Raw genomic sequence first — 17925 nt, 5'->3', positions numbered from 1 at the left:
AGGGTGGCATGGTGGTCCAATGGGCAGAACAATGCTTTACAGTACCAGCTACCCATTTTCATTTCCTTTTCCTGTCTAGAAGGAGACTGTGTGGATTTCCTCTGGGGGCTCTGGTTTCCTCCCAAAGTTCAAAGACATATGCTTGGGAGATTAACTGGTCATCATAAATTGTCCTGTCATTAGGCTCGGGTTATATTGTGGGTCACGGGTTAGCACAGCTCAATGTCTTTGCGTCTTTGATTGGACAGTGGTGCAGATGCAGGGAAGCATTCTTGTGCAGGTCTGGAGCAGAGCTTGGAAAAGCAGCCAGTTGTCAATGGCTAACTTTGATTGGACAGTGATGCAGACCCATGCTGATCCGGAGCGGAGCTTGAACAACCCACACTCCATAAAAGAGAGGTACAGTCCAGCAGTCTGGTCATCATCAGAGTAGTCAGAGTCAGGATGGCTCAACAGGCTTTGGTGAGAACAGGCTGAGGCAAGGTAAGTAGGTAAGCTTATTTCTTATTTCTTTTTCTTATTTAACTCTTGAAGGAATAGGGGGTATGTCTGCAGTGCCAGTGTTCTGCTCTGAGTGTCAGATGTAGGATTTCCAGGAGACTTCCAGCTTCCCTGATGGCCACACCTGCACCAGGTGCATCAAGATGCAGCTCCTTAGAGACCATGTTAGGGAACTGGAGCTGTAGCCTGATAACCTTTGGCTTGTTAGGGAATGTGAGGAAGTGATATACAGGAGCTGCAGGCAGGTAATCACCCCAAGGCTACAGGAGACAGATAAATGGGGGGACTATCAGGAGAAGGGAGGTAGAACGGTAGATATTGGAGAGAAGCCCTGTGCCCATCCCCCTCAACAATTAAGTACTCCATTTTGAGTATTGTTGGGCAGGGGAGGGGGTCCTCTCTGGGGAAAGCACTGAGTCTGGTCCTGTCACTTAGAAGGGTAGGGAAATGAAGAGGATGGTAGCAGTGACAGGGAATTCTGTAGTTAGTGGGGTAGATAGGCAATTCTGTGGATGCAAAAAAAACTACACAGATAGTAGCTTGCCTCCCAGGTGCCTGGGTCCGCTATGTTTCTGAACATGTCTACGGTATCCTGAAAAGGAAGGGTGAGAAGCCAGAAGCAATGGTACATATTGGTACCAATGGCATAGGTAGAAAAATGGAAGAGATCCTGAAAACAGAATACAGGGAGTTAGAAAGGAAGATGGAAGCAGGACCTCAAGGGTAGTAATCTTGGAATTGCTGACTGTGCCATGTGACAATGAGGATAGGAATAGACTGAGTTGGCACATAAATGAGTGGCTGAAGAATTGAAACAGGGGCAGGAATTCAGATTTCTTGATCATTGGGACCTCTTCTGGGGCAGGTGAGACCTGTACAAAAGGGACGGGTTGCACTTGAATCCAAGGGAAACCAATATCCTTGTGCGCATTGGGAGCTATTGGGAGTGGTTTAAACTAATATGGCAGGGTATAGGAACCAGTCTGATAGACCTGAGGATGAGCCAGAAAAAAGTGACATAGGGTTAGAGAATGTTGAGTCTTTGTGGGTAGAGTTAAGAATATGCAAGGGTTAAAAAAACATTATGGGAATCATATATAGGCCACCAAATTGGTAGAATGGGCAAAAAAGTGGCAGATGGAATAGAGTGTTGCAAAATTTTTGATAATGCATTTCGGTAAAAGGAGCAAAAATGCAGACTATTATCTAAATGGGGAAGAAATTCAAACATCAGAGGTGCAATGGGACCTAGGAGACCTTGTGCAAAGCTTTCAGTAGGTTAAGTTACAAGTTGTGTCTGTGACAAAGAAGGCAAATGCAATGTTGGCATTTATTTCAAGGGGAATAGAAGATAAAAACAGGGAGATAATGCTGAGTCTTTATAAGACACCAGTCAGGCCGCACTTGGAGTATTGTCGACAGGTTTCGGCCCCATATCTCAGAAAGGATATGTTGTCAATGGAGAGAGTCCAGAGGAGGTTCACAAGGATTATTCTCGAATGAAGAGGTCGATATATGAGGAGCGACCAGCTGCTTTAAGCCTGTACTCACTAGAATTTAGAAGAATGCCGGGGCATCTCTCATTGAAACCTTCCGAATGTCGAAAGGACAAGATAGGGTGGATGCGGAGAGGATGTTTCCTATGTTCGGGGTGTCCACAACTGGAGGAGAAAGCCACAAAATTGAAGGGTGACCCTTTAGAACAGAAGTAAGGAGCAATTTTCTTTTAGCCAGAGAGTAGCAAATCTGTGGAATGCTCTGCCATGGACAGTTGTGGAGGCCAAGACCATGGGTATATTTAAAGTGAAAATTGATAGTTTCCAGATTGGTCAGGGCATCAAAGGTTATGGCGAGAGGGCAATTGAGGCGAGAAAACTGCAACTAGTGGGGCACTGTCTACGCCACCCTGAGCTACCTGCCAGCTTAGTCATCACATGGGAGCCCAAGCATGGGAGGTTGAACCCTGGGTGCCCTCCCAAGACTATGGTCAACACACTCCTAGAAGGTAGCAGCGCGGCTAATGTAGCTGAACTGAATAATACACTGATGGGGGGAGAGAGCAGTGGAGAGTGCATCATCGTGCCTGACACCGGCCCCCTAGGCCTGAGTCGACGTAGTAGTAGTAGCAGGTGTACGGGGTTGTATGGGATCTGGGATCAGCCATGAAGGAATCGCGGAACAGACTCAACGGGCTGAATGGCCTAATGGTGCTCCTATGTCTTATGGTCTTGAAGGACTGGAAGGGCCTACTCTGTGTTGTATCTCAATAAATAAATAAAATTTATGCCCTAGCTAATGAAAAGCAAGTACCTCGTTGTGGTGAACTACATATACCTGTCTGGACTGCTCCTGTGGCTCCTCCCACAGACCCCTGTATAAAGGCGACTGAGGCCTGTTGCCCAGCCTCATTCCCCAGGATGTAGTGTTGTTCATTCTTCCAGTCAATAAAAGCCGATACCTCGCTTCCTACGTCTCAGCGTGAGTTATTGATGGTGCATCACTCGTATGCCTTCTTCACTGCTTTGTCTACCTGTTCTATCACCTTCAGGAATCTTTGGACCAGTTTACTAAAATCTCTTTGCTCTTCAACAATCCTTAGTAAAGTTTCTTTCATTGTATATGTCTCACACTTAGTCAACCCCTTAAAATACCTTCAGTGGTCGATTTATTAAGTATACCTGAACACCTGCTCATTAATGCAAATATCTAATCAGCCAATCATGTGGCAGCAACTCAATGCATAAAGATCATGCATTCATGGTCAAGAGGTTCAGTTGTTGTTTAGACCAAATATCAGTTACTTTGATCATGGAATCATGGTGGCAGACGGAATAGTTTGATTGTCTCAGAAACTGCTGATCTCCCGGGATTTTCACATACAACAGTCTCTAGAGTTTACAGAGAATGGTGTGATAAACTAAAAATAAAATTCAGTGAGCAGCTGTTCTGTGGGTAAAAATGCCTTGTTAATGAGAGAGTTCAGAGGAGAATTGCCAGACCGATTTAAGCTGACATGAAGATGACAACAACTCAAATAACCATGTATTACAACAGTGGTGTGGAAAAGAGCATCTGTGAATGCACAACCCATAGAACCTCGAGCTGCAGCAGCAGAGGGCCATGAAGAAATACACAGTGACCACTTTATTAGGTACACGAGCTACGTAATCAAGTGGCCACGAAGTGTATGTTATCTCTGCCTTATTTCAATTAGGTTCCATCCGCCACTTCTTTGCCCAAATTACTACGTAATCTATAAAATTCAGTAACCTAAGATTACCTTTCTTACCATCAAAAATAACACTGATTTTACTATTATCTTCAAATTTACAAAACATACTTCTTGTATTCACATTATTATGAAGTCTATCAAGCAGAAACGATCGCTACATTAGACCACTGTCCACAGGCTCACAATAATATAAATAACTCTCCATCATTACTCTCTGTCTCCTCTTACCAAGACAACTTTGGATTCAGTTTTCCAACTTGCATTGGATCCCATGGGATCTAAACTTCAGACCATGTGGGACCTTGTCAAAGGTCTTACTGAACTGTTTGTAAACCACATTAAACACATGGTCCTCATCAACGTGAAACCCCGGTATGTGGGGATGCTGTGCAACTTGCTACCTTGTTGCCACTCAGTGCCGAGAAACAACAGACAGCACACTGCACACGATTAAAGGAAGTATATTTATGAATGTTAACTTAACTAAAGGGTCAAGGAAAGAGAAAAAAAAACAAGACGAGCCAACTATAATGAAACAGTCAAATGTGTACAAGTTGGAGCTCAGCTCTACCAAAAGTCATATTCACCGATCCTCAGTCGATCTCAGTACCTTGCTCCATTGAATCACGGTCCCCACCAGGATGAATCCTATGACCGGTTCTCTCCAGCATCTTATCTCTTCATCTCCCGCCAAACAAAGATCCCAGCTCACACAGGGGCACCAGCTCCGCTGATTGAATGGCTCACATTCCAAAACACCCATTACCCCTAACCATAACTCAAGCACTGCTTCTACGGAAGGACCATTACATCAGCAGAGACACCTTTACCAGGGTGTTATTCTCATTACAAATGTATTTAATTACCTCTTTAAAAATACCAATTAAATTAATTAAACAGGATCTTCCACCAACAAATTGGTGCAAAGCATTCCTGATCAATTCTTTTCTTTTCACATATAGTTTAATCCTGACCCTGAGAAGCTTTTCTGAACAAATTCCTACACTGATGGTAGATCAACTGGTTAATCATTAGCTGACCTCTCCTTCTGCCCTTCTTGAATGAAGGAACCAAGATTTGTGTCCATGTCCTCTGTCATGTTCATCTCTTTTTTTCTCTTTCTCTACCTCCCCACTTTAATCATCATTTTTATTTCTATCATCAAAGGCAAAAATCAACAGAGATTTAGGCAATATTGAAGATCTGTCACTTTGGACAAATGAAGAAGCACATTTAATTATTTTTGTACCTATGCTTTTTATTTTTTCCAGGAAAGCTTGCATTTGTTCACTTTGTCCCTGTGGCAGAACACACACTCATCTAAATGGGAACTTGCCTAACAATGGAGGAAGGATGGAATGGAGAAAGGTTCTCTGGGCTGAACAGCAGATAATGGAACAGGTCAATGGCAGGAAGATTTTGGGGCCACTGAAAGAAGTCGGGTTTGTGCAAGCGCACTCGTGGCTGTATCACGTAAAGGACTAAAGGTTCTAGATAAAATAATGGCATCTTCAGGCACCTCAGTTGCCATCCCTTTCTTTCTGTAAGGTTACCTGCAGCAAGGTTACCAACTACATTGACATTCTATTAATTGCTGGGAATAATAACTTTGTCTGTCTCCGTTTTCCTGGCTTGACTTGAAATACTTCTTGAAGTGAAAGAAATTAGCTTTCCTTTCAAAACTTGGCTGAAAGTCTATTCAGATTTTTCACCCTGCTTGTAAATAGTTCGAAAGAGAGGAAATTAAGTTTTTCAATCATGCTATCTGACCTTATTTTCACTTTACATAATGATGTGAAGTAATTGGTATGAGTTAATATCTAGCTTTATATCTTCCTATTTTTGTTTCCAGATGTGATGGGAGCTGGTTTCATTGTGGCATTCAAGAGGGAAGTGGATAAATATATGGTGAGTAAAAACTTGTGAGGTGGCTGAAAAGGGTAAATGCTTGAGGTCAGATTTATGTTCCTGGACATGTCCTCTTTCTCTGCTGGAAGCATATTATGATTACAGAATTCCATAAGATGTTAGAATTAGGCCATTTGGAATCAGTGGCCATTTAGGCAATTAGAATTAGGCCATTTGGCCCATCGAGTCTGCTCTGCTGTTTCATCATGGCTGATCCAGTTCCATCTCAGCCCCAATTTCCTGCCTTCTTTCTGTAACCGTTTGTGCCCTGACTATCAACCTCTGCCTTAAATATACCCAATGACTTGGCCTCCACAGCCACCTGTAGCAACTAATTCCACAGATTTGCCCCTCTCTGGCTAAAGAAATTTCTCCTCATTTCCATTCTAAATGAACAACCTTCTATTCTGAGGCTGTGTCCTCTGGACTTAGACTCCCGTACCACAGGAAACATCCTCTCCACCTCCACTCTGTTGAAGCCTTTCAATGTTCAATAGGTTTCAAGGAGATACCCTCTCATTCTACTTAATTCCAGTGAGCACAGGCCCAGAGCCATGAAACACTCCTCATATAATAAGCTTTTCAATCCCAGAATCATTTTTGTGAATCTCCTTTGAACCCTCTCTCCAATGTCAGCACAGGTTCCTTGAATTTGCACTTAAAGCACAGGAACATAATTGGTGAGAAAAATACACAACATAAAGTTGACATTCTTGGGGGTTTCATTGACCAGAAACCTAATTAGGTCAGCTATATATGTAGTGTGATTTAAACAAAACTAGTCAGAGACTGGATTTCCTGTGGCAAATTACTCACAAGTTGATATCCAAAATCCTTCCTGCAATTGAAGACTGGTTAACTAACCCTAAATTCGATTTACATGTAGAGCAATGCACTGACAGGCACGGTATCAGGGTGCCACTGAACATTTCAATCAGCAGTCTTCTGCTGAAAGTTTCAGCCCACACCACTGATGTGAGTGACCGTGCATTACATAGTTTTCAAGTAATTCTTCCCAAAGCTGGATTTGTGGGAGTCATCAGCTGGAATTGGCTGGCGTTTCCCCCACAGGTTGCAGGCAATTAACCCAGCACTCTGAAAAAAGCAGAAATTTGTGGATTGGTAGAATCAATGGTCGGTTTAGGTGCCACAGATCAAGCCCTTGGATTAAGGCAACTGTGGGGCAAGTGTTGTGGTGAACAGGCTGGAAACCAGATATAGTGGGGAGGGGTTGTGTAGGGTCGATCCCAAAGACTGAAGGAAAGTTTGTTTATTTATTTGTTGATTGACATACAGCACAGAGAAGTCTTTCTGGCCCTTCGGGTCGTGCCACCTAGCAATCCCCCAGTTTGATCCTAGCCTAATCATGGGACAATTCACATTCACCAATTAACCTATAAACTGGAGCACCTGGAGGAAATGCACACAGTCACAGGGAGAACGTACAAACCTCCTTACAAGCAGTGTGGGAATTGAACGCAGGACAGCCCAAAATGCGTCTGAATGCAAGGAGAGGTCAGGTGAAGTGACACACAATGACTAGGAAGTACCTGCTACCATACTTCGGCAGCCAGAAATTGTTTCAAACTGCATTAAAAATAAGAACCAGCATTACTGTATATAAGTGAATTTCTGAGCAAGTAGCTAACTTTTAGATGTATGCTCGGACAAATAATGGAATCAAAAAATCATCATGTTTGGAAGAGGAAAATAAAGAACTAACTTGGACATGTCAACTAAACAAATCATTAGTTTGCCTGTCTAGTTACTTCCGCATATGGTTAGTAGTTGGCCTTTTTGGAGAGAATTAGTCTATTTGTTGTCTACACTGAATCAGCCTGACAGATTACCCGATTATATTAGTGTTACAGTGAGATATTAAAGGACAACTAAGATAATTCATTGGAAAATACAATTCTTTTCCCAGCAGTAATACCTAGACAAAATTACAGTCATATTGGTCAGCACTGGTAACCATTGGTTTGATCTTCATCATGGTGTTCTGTTGATCACTGTCATTGCTACACAGGTGTCATTTAGACTTGTTTCAACTTTTTTTGTTGCATTTGTTATTATATACTATATATATCTTTTTCACAGTCACTAAAACAATATTACCCACATGTAAATGCACATTATCTAATAAGTACTGTATATCTGACCTTTTCTTTTGGTAGTTTAGGAGACTTTATTCCAATTATATTACGATCTAAATTAATTAGAGTGCAAGTGAATTCTGGAGATCTCCACTAATGGATGTAATCATCAAATGTGCATTCCAAACCATAATGCCTTATTGTGTAATGATTCATTTTTTTAACCTTGGCTCATCGCTGCTTCTTTCATCAATTACCTTGTGCAGGGGAAGACCATTATATCGTGGAACTGTGATTTTTTTTCCCTTACAGCTAAGTTCATGATGTCATGGAGTTCACTGCCATTAGGAAGTATGAAATGAATGATTGCATGTTACACTGCGGGTGTTCAGGGCAGCAATGAAGGTCCTCCATCTTCTTTAACAATTTTGTTTTACCGGTCAGGGTTGTTAGCCCTGAGCTGAGCCCTCGAACTGGTGGAGCAGTTTTAGTCTGGTCTCTGCCCTTTGACCTATGTGGCATGGATGACCCTACCAGGACCCAAACCACAAGGCCCTGACTCCAGCCAATGTACTTCTCTGGGTCATTCAGGCACGCAAGTCTCTAAACCCAAGGAGAAGGTTGTGGTTTTCTCGGATGGTTCGGAAGTTTAAACAGACTTAATGGATTTACTGACCCAACCATTTCAGAAACTCAGAATCAGAATCAGGTTTATTATCACTGGCATATGTTGTGAAATTTGTTAACTTAGCAGCAACAGTTCAATGCGATACGTAACATAGAAGAAATTAATAATAATAATAATAAATAAGTAAATAAATTACAGTATATGTCTCTCTCTCTTTCAATCTTTTTATTAATATTTAGAATATTATGAATGAGATACAATTCAAATAATGGTAAGGGATTACAAATATATAGACTCCCATTATACATAAAGTAATACATAAACAATGAATAGAGCATAAGTAAGTTTCCCAAAACATAAACCATATAGTATATATATGAACAAGGTAAGTTTAGATATTTCATAATATATAGTGTAAAAAAGAGAAAAAAAAATCTATCTAAGAAAGTTAGCTAATCTACTAATCTAGTATCAAGAAAAAGAAAAAAAAACAAAGAAGAAAAAAAATAAAAAAAACTTTTAAAAAGAGAAAAAAAAAGGGCTGTTCATAGTATCTCACGAGTATACATAAACATCAATGACGTCAACTCCGATCCTCTCAACATACATACGATTAAAGCTGAAAAAAAAACCAATAAGCCCGGCACAGGGCCATTACATCATATGAAAATATTGAATAAATGGTCTCCATATCTTTTCAAATTTAATAGAAGTATCAAATACAGCACTTCTAATTTTTTCTAAATTTAGACATAACATAGTTTGAGAAAGCCAATGAAATACCGTGGGAGGATTAATTTCCTTCCAATTCAACAAAATAGATCTTCTAGCCATCAAAGTGAGAAAAGCAATCATTCGACAGGCGGAAGGAGATAAGTGAAGTAAGTCCATCATCGGTAAACCAAAAATTGCGGTAATAGGATGGGGTTGTAAATCAATGTTCAATACCGCCGAAATAATATCAAAAATATCTTTCCAATATTTTCTCAAAAGTGGACATGACCAAAACATATGAGTTAAAGAAGCGATTTCTAAATGACATCTGTCACAAATAGGGTTTATATGAGAATAAAAATGAGCTAATTTATCCTTGGACATATGGGCCCTATGTACAACCTTAAATTGTAATAATGAATGTTTGGCACATATAGATGATGTATTAACTAATTTAAGAATTCTATCCCAATTCTCAATAGGAATAATAAGATTAAGTTCTCTTTCCCAATCATTTTTGGTCTTATCAAAGGGCACTGAACGTATCTTCATAATTATATTATAAAGTTTTGATATAAGCCCTTTTTGAAAAGGGTTTAATTCAAACAAACTTTCCAAAGTATCTGAAGACAGAGAATTTGGGAACGAAGGAAGTACCGTACTTAAAAAATGCCTAACCTGTAAGTATCTAAAAAAATGAGATCTAGGCAAATTATATTTATTAGCTAGTTGCTCAAAGGACATAAAACAGTTGTCCAAAAATAAGTCGGAAAATCTTAATAATCCCTTAGTTTTCCAAGCCAAAAAAGCATGATCTATAATTGAGGGATGGAAAAAACAATTAGATACAATAGGACTATTTAACATGAATTGAGTCAACCCGAAAAATTTCCGAAATTGAAACCATATACGTAAGGTATATTTAACTATCGGGTTGTCAATTCGCTTCGGCAATTTAGAAAGAGCAAAAGGGAGAGATGTCCCTAAGATAGAACCCAGAGCATAAGCAGAAACCGATTTGGTTTCCAAACTCACCCAATGAGGGCCAAAAGGACCATCCCATTCTTTCAACCAACATATCAAATATCTAATATTAACTGCCCAATAATAAAATCTGAAATTGGGTAATGCCAACCCACCATCCTTCTTTGTCTTCTGTAAGTATATTTTACCTAACCTGGGATTTTTATTCTGCCATATATATGAAGAAATTTTTGAATCAACATTAGTAAAAAAGGATTTCGGAATAAAAATTGGTACCGCTTGAAAAACATATAAAAATTTAGGTAAAATAACCATCTTAATAGCATTAATCCTACCTATCAGAGATAAAGATAATGGTGACCACTTAGTAAACAAACCTTTAATCTGATCAATTAAGGGTAAAAAATTAAACCGAAATAATTCTTTATGGTTTTTGGTAATTTTAATCCCTAAATAAGTAAAAGAATCGTTAGCTAATTTAAAAGGTAAAATACCATAATTTGGGACCTGTCTATTCAAAGGAAACAATTCACTCTTATTAAGATTTAACTTATACCCAGAAAACTCACTAAATTGAGCCAACAATGATAAGACTGCTGGAATAGATTTCTCAGGATTAGAGATGAATAATAATAAATCGTCTGCATATAAAGATACCTTATGAATATCTGTTCCACGATTAATACCCAAAATATCCTGTGATTCTCTGATGGCAATTGCCAAAGGTTCTAAAGCGATGTTAAATAGTAATGGACTAAGAGGACAACCTTGTCTAGTGCCCCGAAATAAACGAAAAAATGGAGATCTTTGATTATTAGTAAACACCGAGGCTACTGGAGTTTGATATATCAGTTTAATCCAAGAAATGAAGGTCGGACTAAAATTAAACTTCTCCAACACATAAAATAAGTAGGGCCATTCAACTCTATCAAATGCTTTTTCCGCATCTAATGATATAACACATTCTGAAGTATTATGTGAAGGAGTATAAACAATATTCAATAATCTCCTAACATTGAAAAAAGAATAGCGATTTTTAATAAAACCGGTTTGGTCTTCCGAAATAATTTGGGGTAATACCTTCTCCAACCTAGAAGCCAGCAACTTGGAAAAAATCTTAGAATCCACATTCAATAAAGATATTGGTCTGTAGGATGCACAATCAGTAGGGTCTTTATCTTTCTTCAGTATTAAAGAAATGGAAGCTCTATAAAAAGATTGTGGCAACTTCCCCAATCTAATTGCTTCTTCAAACACCTTGCATAGCCAAGGAGATAGAGTATCAGAAAAACATTTAAAAAATTCTACTGTATACCCATCTGGACCTGGTGCTTTCCCAGAATTCATTGAGGAAATAACCCCTTTAATTTCCGCATCCGTAAATGGAGTATCTATTACTGAAATATCATCAGATGATAGTTTTGGAAAATTCAATTTCCCGAGAAAATCACACATGGTATTATGATCCTGAGGGAATTCAGATTTATACAGGGAGGTATAAAAGTCTTGAAAAGACTTATTTATGTCATCATGGTTAACTGTCAAATCCCCATTCTGCTGTCGAACCTTAGTAATCTGGCGTTTAACTGAAACATTCTTCAGCTGACTAGCTAACAGTTTTCCTGATTTATCACTATGTATATAGAAATCAGATTTGGTTTTCATTAATTGATTTTCTATCGGAGATGTAAGTAATAAACTATGTTCCATTTGAAGTTCAACCCTTTGTTTATAAAGTTCCATGCTAGGAGTAGTCGAATATTTCTTGTCAATCTCTTTAATTTTATCAACCAGTAAAAAAGTTTCCTTCTTAATGCGTTTTCTCAGACCAGCAGAATACAAGATAATCTGTCCACGTATATACGCTTTTAAAGTGTCCCAAAGTGTTCCGCATGTGATATCCTCCATGGAATTAGTTGAAAAGAAGAAATCAATCTGTTCCTTCATAAATTTAATAAAGTCCGGTTCTTGCAATAAGGTAGAGTCAAATCGCCATTGTCTAGCATTTAAAGCTGTATCCGTAAAATTAATAGAAAGTTTTAATGGAGCATGGTCAGAAATAGCTATAATATCATAATTACAACCAATTACCGATGGAATAAAACAAGAGTCAATAAAAAAATAATCAATTCTCGAATAGGAGTGATAAACATGTGAGAAAAAAGAAAACTCTTTGTCATTAGGATGACGAAATCTCCAAATATCAAAAACTCCATTATCAGTCAAAAAGGAGTTAATACAAGTGGCCGACTTATTGGGTAGAGTCTGAATAGGTGTAGATTTGTCCATCAAAGGAATTAAACAACAATTAAAGTCACCACCCATTATTAACTTATATTCATTTAAATTAGGTAAAGAAGTAAATAAGGACTTAAAAAAGTCAGGACAATCCACATTCGGGGCATAAACATTAACCATAGCAACCTTTTTATTACCGAGTAAACCCGTAATTAACAAAAATCTACCATTCGGATCCGAAAGGATATCGTGTTGAACAAATGTAATAGAGGAGTCAATAAAAATTGAAACTCCCTTAACTTTGGCATTCGAATTCGAATGATACTGTTGACCCCGCCAAGACCTAAAAAAGCGATATTTGTCCTCCTTCCTCACATGAGTTTCTTGTACAAAAATAATATGAGCATTAAGTCTTTGGAATACTTTGAAAATCTTCTTTCGTTTAATCGGATGGTTTAATCCATTAGTATTCCAAGACACAAAGTTAATGGTTTGAACCATGTTTCTAAAGTCATCCCTTTGGTATATAAAGGGTTAACCATGTTATAAACTCATGCATCCGGAAGAGGGACAAAAATAAAGAGCGGACCCGGAAGTGACGACATCGTAGACATATTTGTAGTTCATGAACAGCCCAAGTAAAAAAACTAAAACAAATTGATAAGAAAAAAATTGAAAAAGAAAACAGACCAACCCCCACCCCCATATGAAAAAGAAAAAAAGCCAAAATATGGCTAGAAAAAAGAAAAAATGAAACTAACTCTACCCCCATATCAGCGGCAGACCACTCCGTGTTTAACGGATATATATAAAAAACCACCCGAACTTTAAGAATTATGATCGCAGTACTAAAAACTGCGCTTCTTAATATGCTGAGTTGTAAAGAAAAAGGGAATAAAATCATTAAAAGTTTATAAATCGGGTTATAACCCAAACAAATCAAGAAGTATTTAAACTATGATAAGCGATGCATTATAGGAAGAAGACGAAAAAAGAAACAATAACGCCATCTTAAACTAAACCAATACTTTACAAAAAACCATTATCTTGATATTAAACAAAAAATTCACTTCGAAAGGTTAAAAATATACCTTCAAGGGAACAAAAATAATAGACAAAAATATAGTATAGTAGTTAAAGTGTATAAGACAGAGCGATTAATATAACGAAAACACACTTTAACTTAAATATGAAGTATAGGATAAACCTACACCAATAACCAGAGACTAACCCTGGTTTAAAAAATCAAAAACCATCTTTCACGATCAGAATCACTCATTTACTGGAGAGTAGTAACTGTATCAGTAGGGAAGTTCTCTTCCAAATACTTTTTCGCTTCAAAGGTAGACAAAAATACTTTACGCGGAGCATTCGGGGGGGAGATCCTGAGCTTCGCCGGGTATAAGAGCGCAGGTTTTAGATTTTTCTCATAACATTCAGACATCAGAGGTTTAAAAAGCAGCCTTTTTCTCATGACTTCTGGGCTGAAATCCTGGACCAAACGAAAACAATAATCACGAAATTTAATCATCCCAGCCCTTCGAGCTTCACGAATGAGTTGTTCTTTATCGTGTACGTAATGAAATCGGACGATTACCACCGGGGGCTTATCTGAAACCGTCGGTGATCGACTCCAAATTCTATGTGCTCGGTCAAGTAGCGGAGGGTTTACTGGAAAAACCGACGGAAACGCATCTTTTAGAAATTGAGCAAAGTATTTCGAAGGATCGCCTTGTTCTATGCCATCTGGGAGACCAAGTATGCGTAGGTTCTGTCTTCTGGACCGATTCTCCAAATCGACACTCTTGGCTTTAAGTGTCTCCACCAATTTAATAGTCGAAATTAAATCCTGTTGCAATTTTTCAATTGTCAAATCTCGTTTCCGCGCTTCCTCTTGCAGCAATGAGATAAGCGCTTGCTGCTGGTTAATTACTGAATCCGTCTTAACCATATAATCTTGAAAAACCTTTATGTCTCGTTGAAAAGCCTGACGTTGTTCCTCAAATTTTTTATCCAAAAGCTCCATAAGCAGTTCATAAGTTAACTCAGTGCGTTGAGGTTGAGCTGGCTTCTTTCCATTACCGTTCGGGTTTCGCCCCGGTTCTCGTCCTTTGGATCTAAGAGCCATTTCTGTTTGCATATCTTCCAAAATTCACGATAAAATCTTAACAATAAGCCCGAGAAAGTAGCAAAAGTCTTTTGGTGTAGGTAACAATAAGTTGAATAAGGGTGATCAAAGGTTAAAATAAGTAAAGATTATGGAGCGGATCTGAAACAGTACTCACTCCATGAGCGTCTCCCGCTGACTCCCACAGTATATGTATATTGAATAGATTAAAAATTGTGCAAAAAACAGAAATAATATATAGTAAAAAAGTGAGGTAGTGTTCAAGAGTTAAGTTCAAGGGTTTAATGCCCATTTAGGAATCGGATGGCAGAGGGGAAGAAGCTGTTCCTGAATCGCTGAGTGTGTGCCTTCAGGCTTCTGTACCTCCTACCTGATAGTAACAGTGAGAAAAGGGCATGCCCTGGGTGCTGGAGGTCTTTAATGATGGACACTGCCTTTCTGAGACACCGCTCCTTGAAGGTGTCCTGGGTACTTTGTAGGCTAGTACCCAAGATAAAGCCGACTAAATTTATAATCCTCTGCTTCTTCTTCTGTTCCTGTGCAGTAGCTCCACCCGCCCATACCTGACAGTGATGCAGCCTGTCAGAATGCTCTCCACAGTACATCTATAGAAGCTTTTGAATCAATGAAATATTGTGCAGTCCTGTCAGTCATAAGTTGACTTTGGCATGAGAAAGTTTTACCTACCTGACCATCTGTGTGCAGTCGTTCCATTCATCTCGGCATTAATTCAATTGAAAGGGAGTTCACCGCTCTGCGGGTTAAGCAATATTTGTTGGATGCACTTGGTTTGATCAACGGTTGGCATCTCATTACATCTCAACTTTTGAACAAATAACAAATCATTTATGGAACAGTATGGTTAACCTCTGGTACTTTAAACTCAGTTGGTGATTAAAATTTGAAAGATTATTTGATCTATCGAACATGTTTCTACCAACAGGCCATATATTATCAGGCACTGTCCTGGATACACACCAAGTTATTTCACTGGCTAAATGAGATGAATAATCCCATTTAGAATTTTTCAACTGCAAGAAAGAAATGGAACACTCAAAGAAAATTGAGTAAAACATCAGCCCAACATTACTTTCCATATTATTAGATTCAATGGAATTTCCATTTTAAGATCCCTAGACTTAAGCCTTTCTGTCTTTAAAGCCTCTGCCAGCCCTACAGCCCTACAATTGTGTGCATGTTGAGTCTCTGGGCTAGTAACAACTTGATCCATTGTTATTTGTCACATTTTTATCGTGCAGACAAACTACATGATTCTCATATTTAACAGGATCAAAGCTCAAAGTTCAAAGCACATTTATTATCAACGTATGTATACATTACACAACATTTCGATTTGTTTCCTTACAGGCAGCCACAAAACAAAGAATCCCAACAGAACCCATTAAAGAAGACCTTGAAACACCCAATGTAAAGAACAAATCATGCAAGTAATTAATGAGTAAGCAAATAGCATTCAGAATGAAAGGGAGTCCATGAACACAAAGCCTGGAGCAGTCGGAGCAGGCCACAGCCTCATCGTCAGCTCAGAGCTGAGCAAACAATGCAGAGCAGTGGGCAGAAATGGTACGATCATCACCTCTTGTCCCAGCATCCTGCCTTTTCAATCCATCTGGCCCATTACAGTTCACCCAGTTCAAATCACCCAAAAATTGGGTCGTTCCTCACTCTGGGACCTGGGTCCTGTTGCTTTGATACGCTCTGGGAGTGGACCCCCCCCCCCCCCTCCTCCCTCACCAATCTCTTCCTCTTTTTAGACTGTACCAGACCTTTCCAAATTGGCCTGGTTCTTAGATTGACCAAACCTTGTTTTAGGTGGACAGGCCTTGATCTGCCTCACCTCCTCTCTCCTTAAATCTGCCTCAACCTTGTTTCGATCCTTGTCTCAGCCATACCTTCGCTTTCCTCTCCATTGTTTGCAGTGATCGTTAACCATAAATTTTACCAGAGAAATTGTTAATGATTTAGTTGTAATCTTTGTTTGTTTGCCATTGATAAGTTGTTGCTGGGCTTCATCAGTGCCTTCTTAAACTGGTTTAAGATTTCTCAGTCTATGTAGAGAGGTAATTCTGCCCCCATGCTCTTCGTCATTCTCATTAATACACCACTGTTGATGTTCTGTCAATGTGCTGTGAGGCTTTAGAAAACTTCTCTGACTCCATCTCATTCCTCCATTAAATCAGTCACTAAAACATATGTCTTGCACCAAGTTTTATTCACCTCTGAATATATATCTTATGTCAAACTTTGTCTGGTAATGCTTTTTTGGATGATTTACGACATAACATTTGATATAATAAATGCTGCAAGCTGATGTAATTAATTGCATTGGCTTCAGACTGGAGTGAAACCAACATTTTTCAGAGTGCTTCAGATCTACAATGTTCATGCTTGCAAATTTTATCCTTCAATTATGTTCCTGCTTTATTTTGAGGATTGTTTTGGTGACTTTATTTGTGTGTCAACCCCTTAAATCAGGCCAGTTCTTTCCACTGTGAATGTAAATGTTCAAATCCGGAACTTGCTGGCAGATTCCAGGCATCATTGAGCTTCACTGCAGGACTTTCCACTTGACCACATAAACTCGCCAAGAGATTCCTCAGCTCTTACACCGGTGAAATGGCTCATGAAGAGGGAAGTGGTGAGGGGGGGGGGGGGTGGGGGGTGGATGGAGCATAGGTGCTCGGTGAAGTGATCTCCCAATCTACGTTGGGTCTCACCGATGTACAGGGGGGCACACCTGGAGCACCGGACAGAGGAAATAACCTCAACAGACTCAGACGTGAAGTGTCTCCTCACCTGGGAGGACTGTTTAGGGTCCTGAAAGGTAGTGAGAGGGGAGGTGCAGGAGCAGGTGCAGCACTTGTTCTGAATGCAAGGATAAGTGCCAGGAGGGAGATCAGTGGGGAGGGACGACTGGACAAGGAAGTCGCGTAGGAAAGCACAAAGTGGGGAGGAGTAAAAAAGCAGGATCTCCCATTGGCCACCCATTTAATTCCACTTCCCATTCCCATTCTGATATGTCTATCCATGGCCTCCTCTACTGTTGTGATGAGGCCACACTCAGGTTGGAAGAACAGCACCTTATATTCCGTCTAGGTAGCCTTCAGCCTGATGGCATGAACATTGATTTCTCGAACTTCTGGTAATGCCCCCCCACCCTCCTTCACCATTTCCCACCCCCTTTTCCCTCTCTCACCTTACCTCCTTACCTGCGCATTGCCTCCTTCTGGTGCTCTTCCCCTCTTTCCTTCCATGACCTTCCATCTCTTTCACCAATCAATTTCCCAGCTCTTTACTTCACCACTCCCCCTCCAGGTTTCACTTAGCACCTTGTGTTTCTCTCTCCCCTCCCCCCACCTTTTAAACCCACAGCTCAGCATTTTTTCTCCAGTCCTGCAGTAGGGTTTCAGCCCAAAATGTCAACTGTATGCTTTTCCATTGATGCTGCCTGACCTGCTGCGTTCCCCCAGCATTT

Source organism: Hemitrygon akajei, chromosome 8, assembly GCF_048418815.1.
Source record: "Hemitrygon akajei chromosome 8, sHemAka1.3, whole genome shotgun sequence".
NCBI classification, from domain to species: domain Eukaryota; kingdom Metazoa; phylum Chordata; class Chondrichthyes; order Myliobatiformes; family Dasyatidae; genus Hemitrygon; species Hemitrygon akajei.
The sequence above is the reverse complement of the archived record's forward strand: the minus strand, read 5'-3'. Positions refer to the sequence as shown.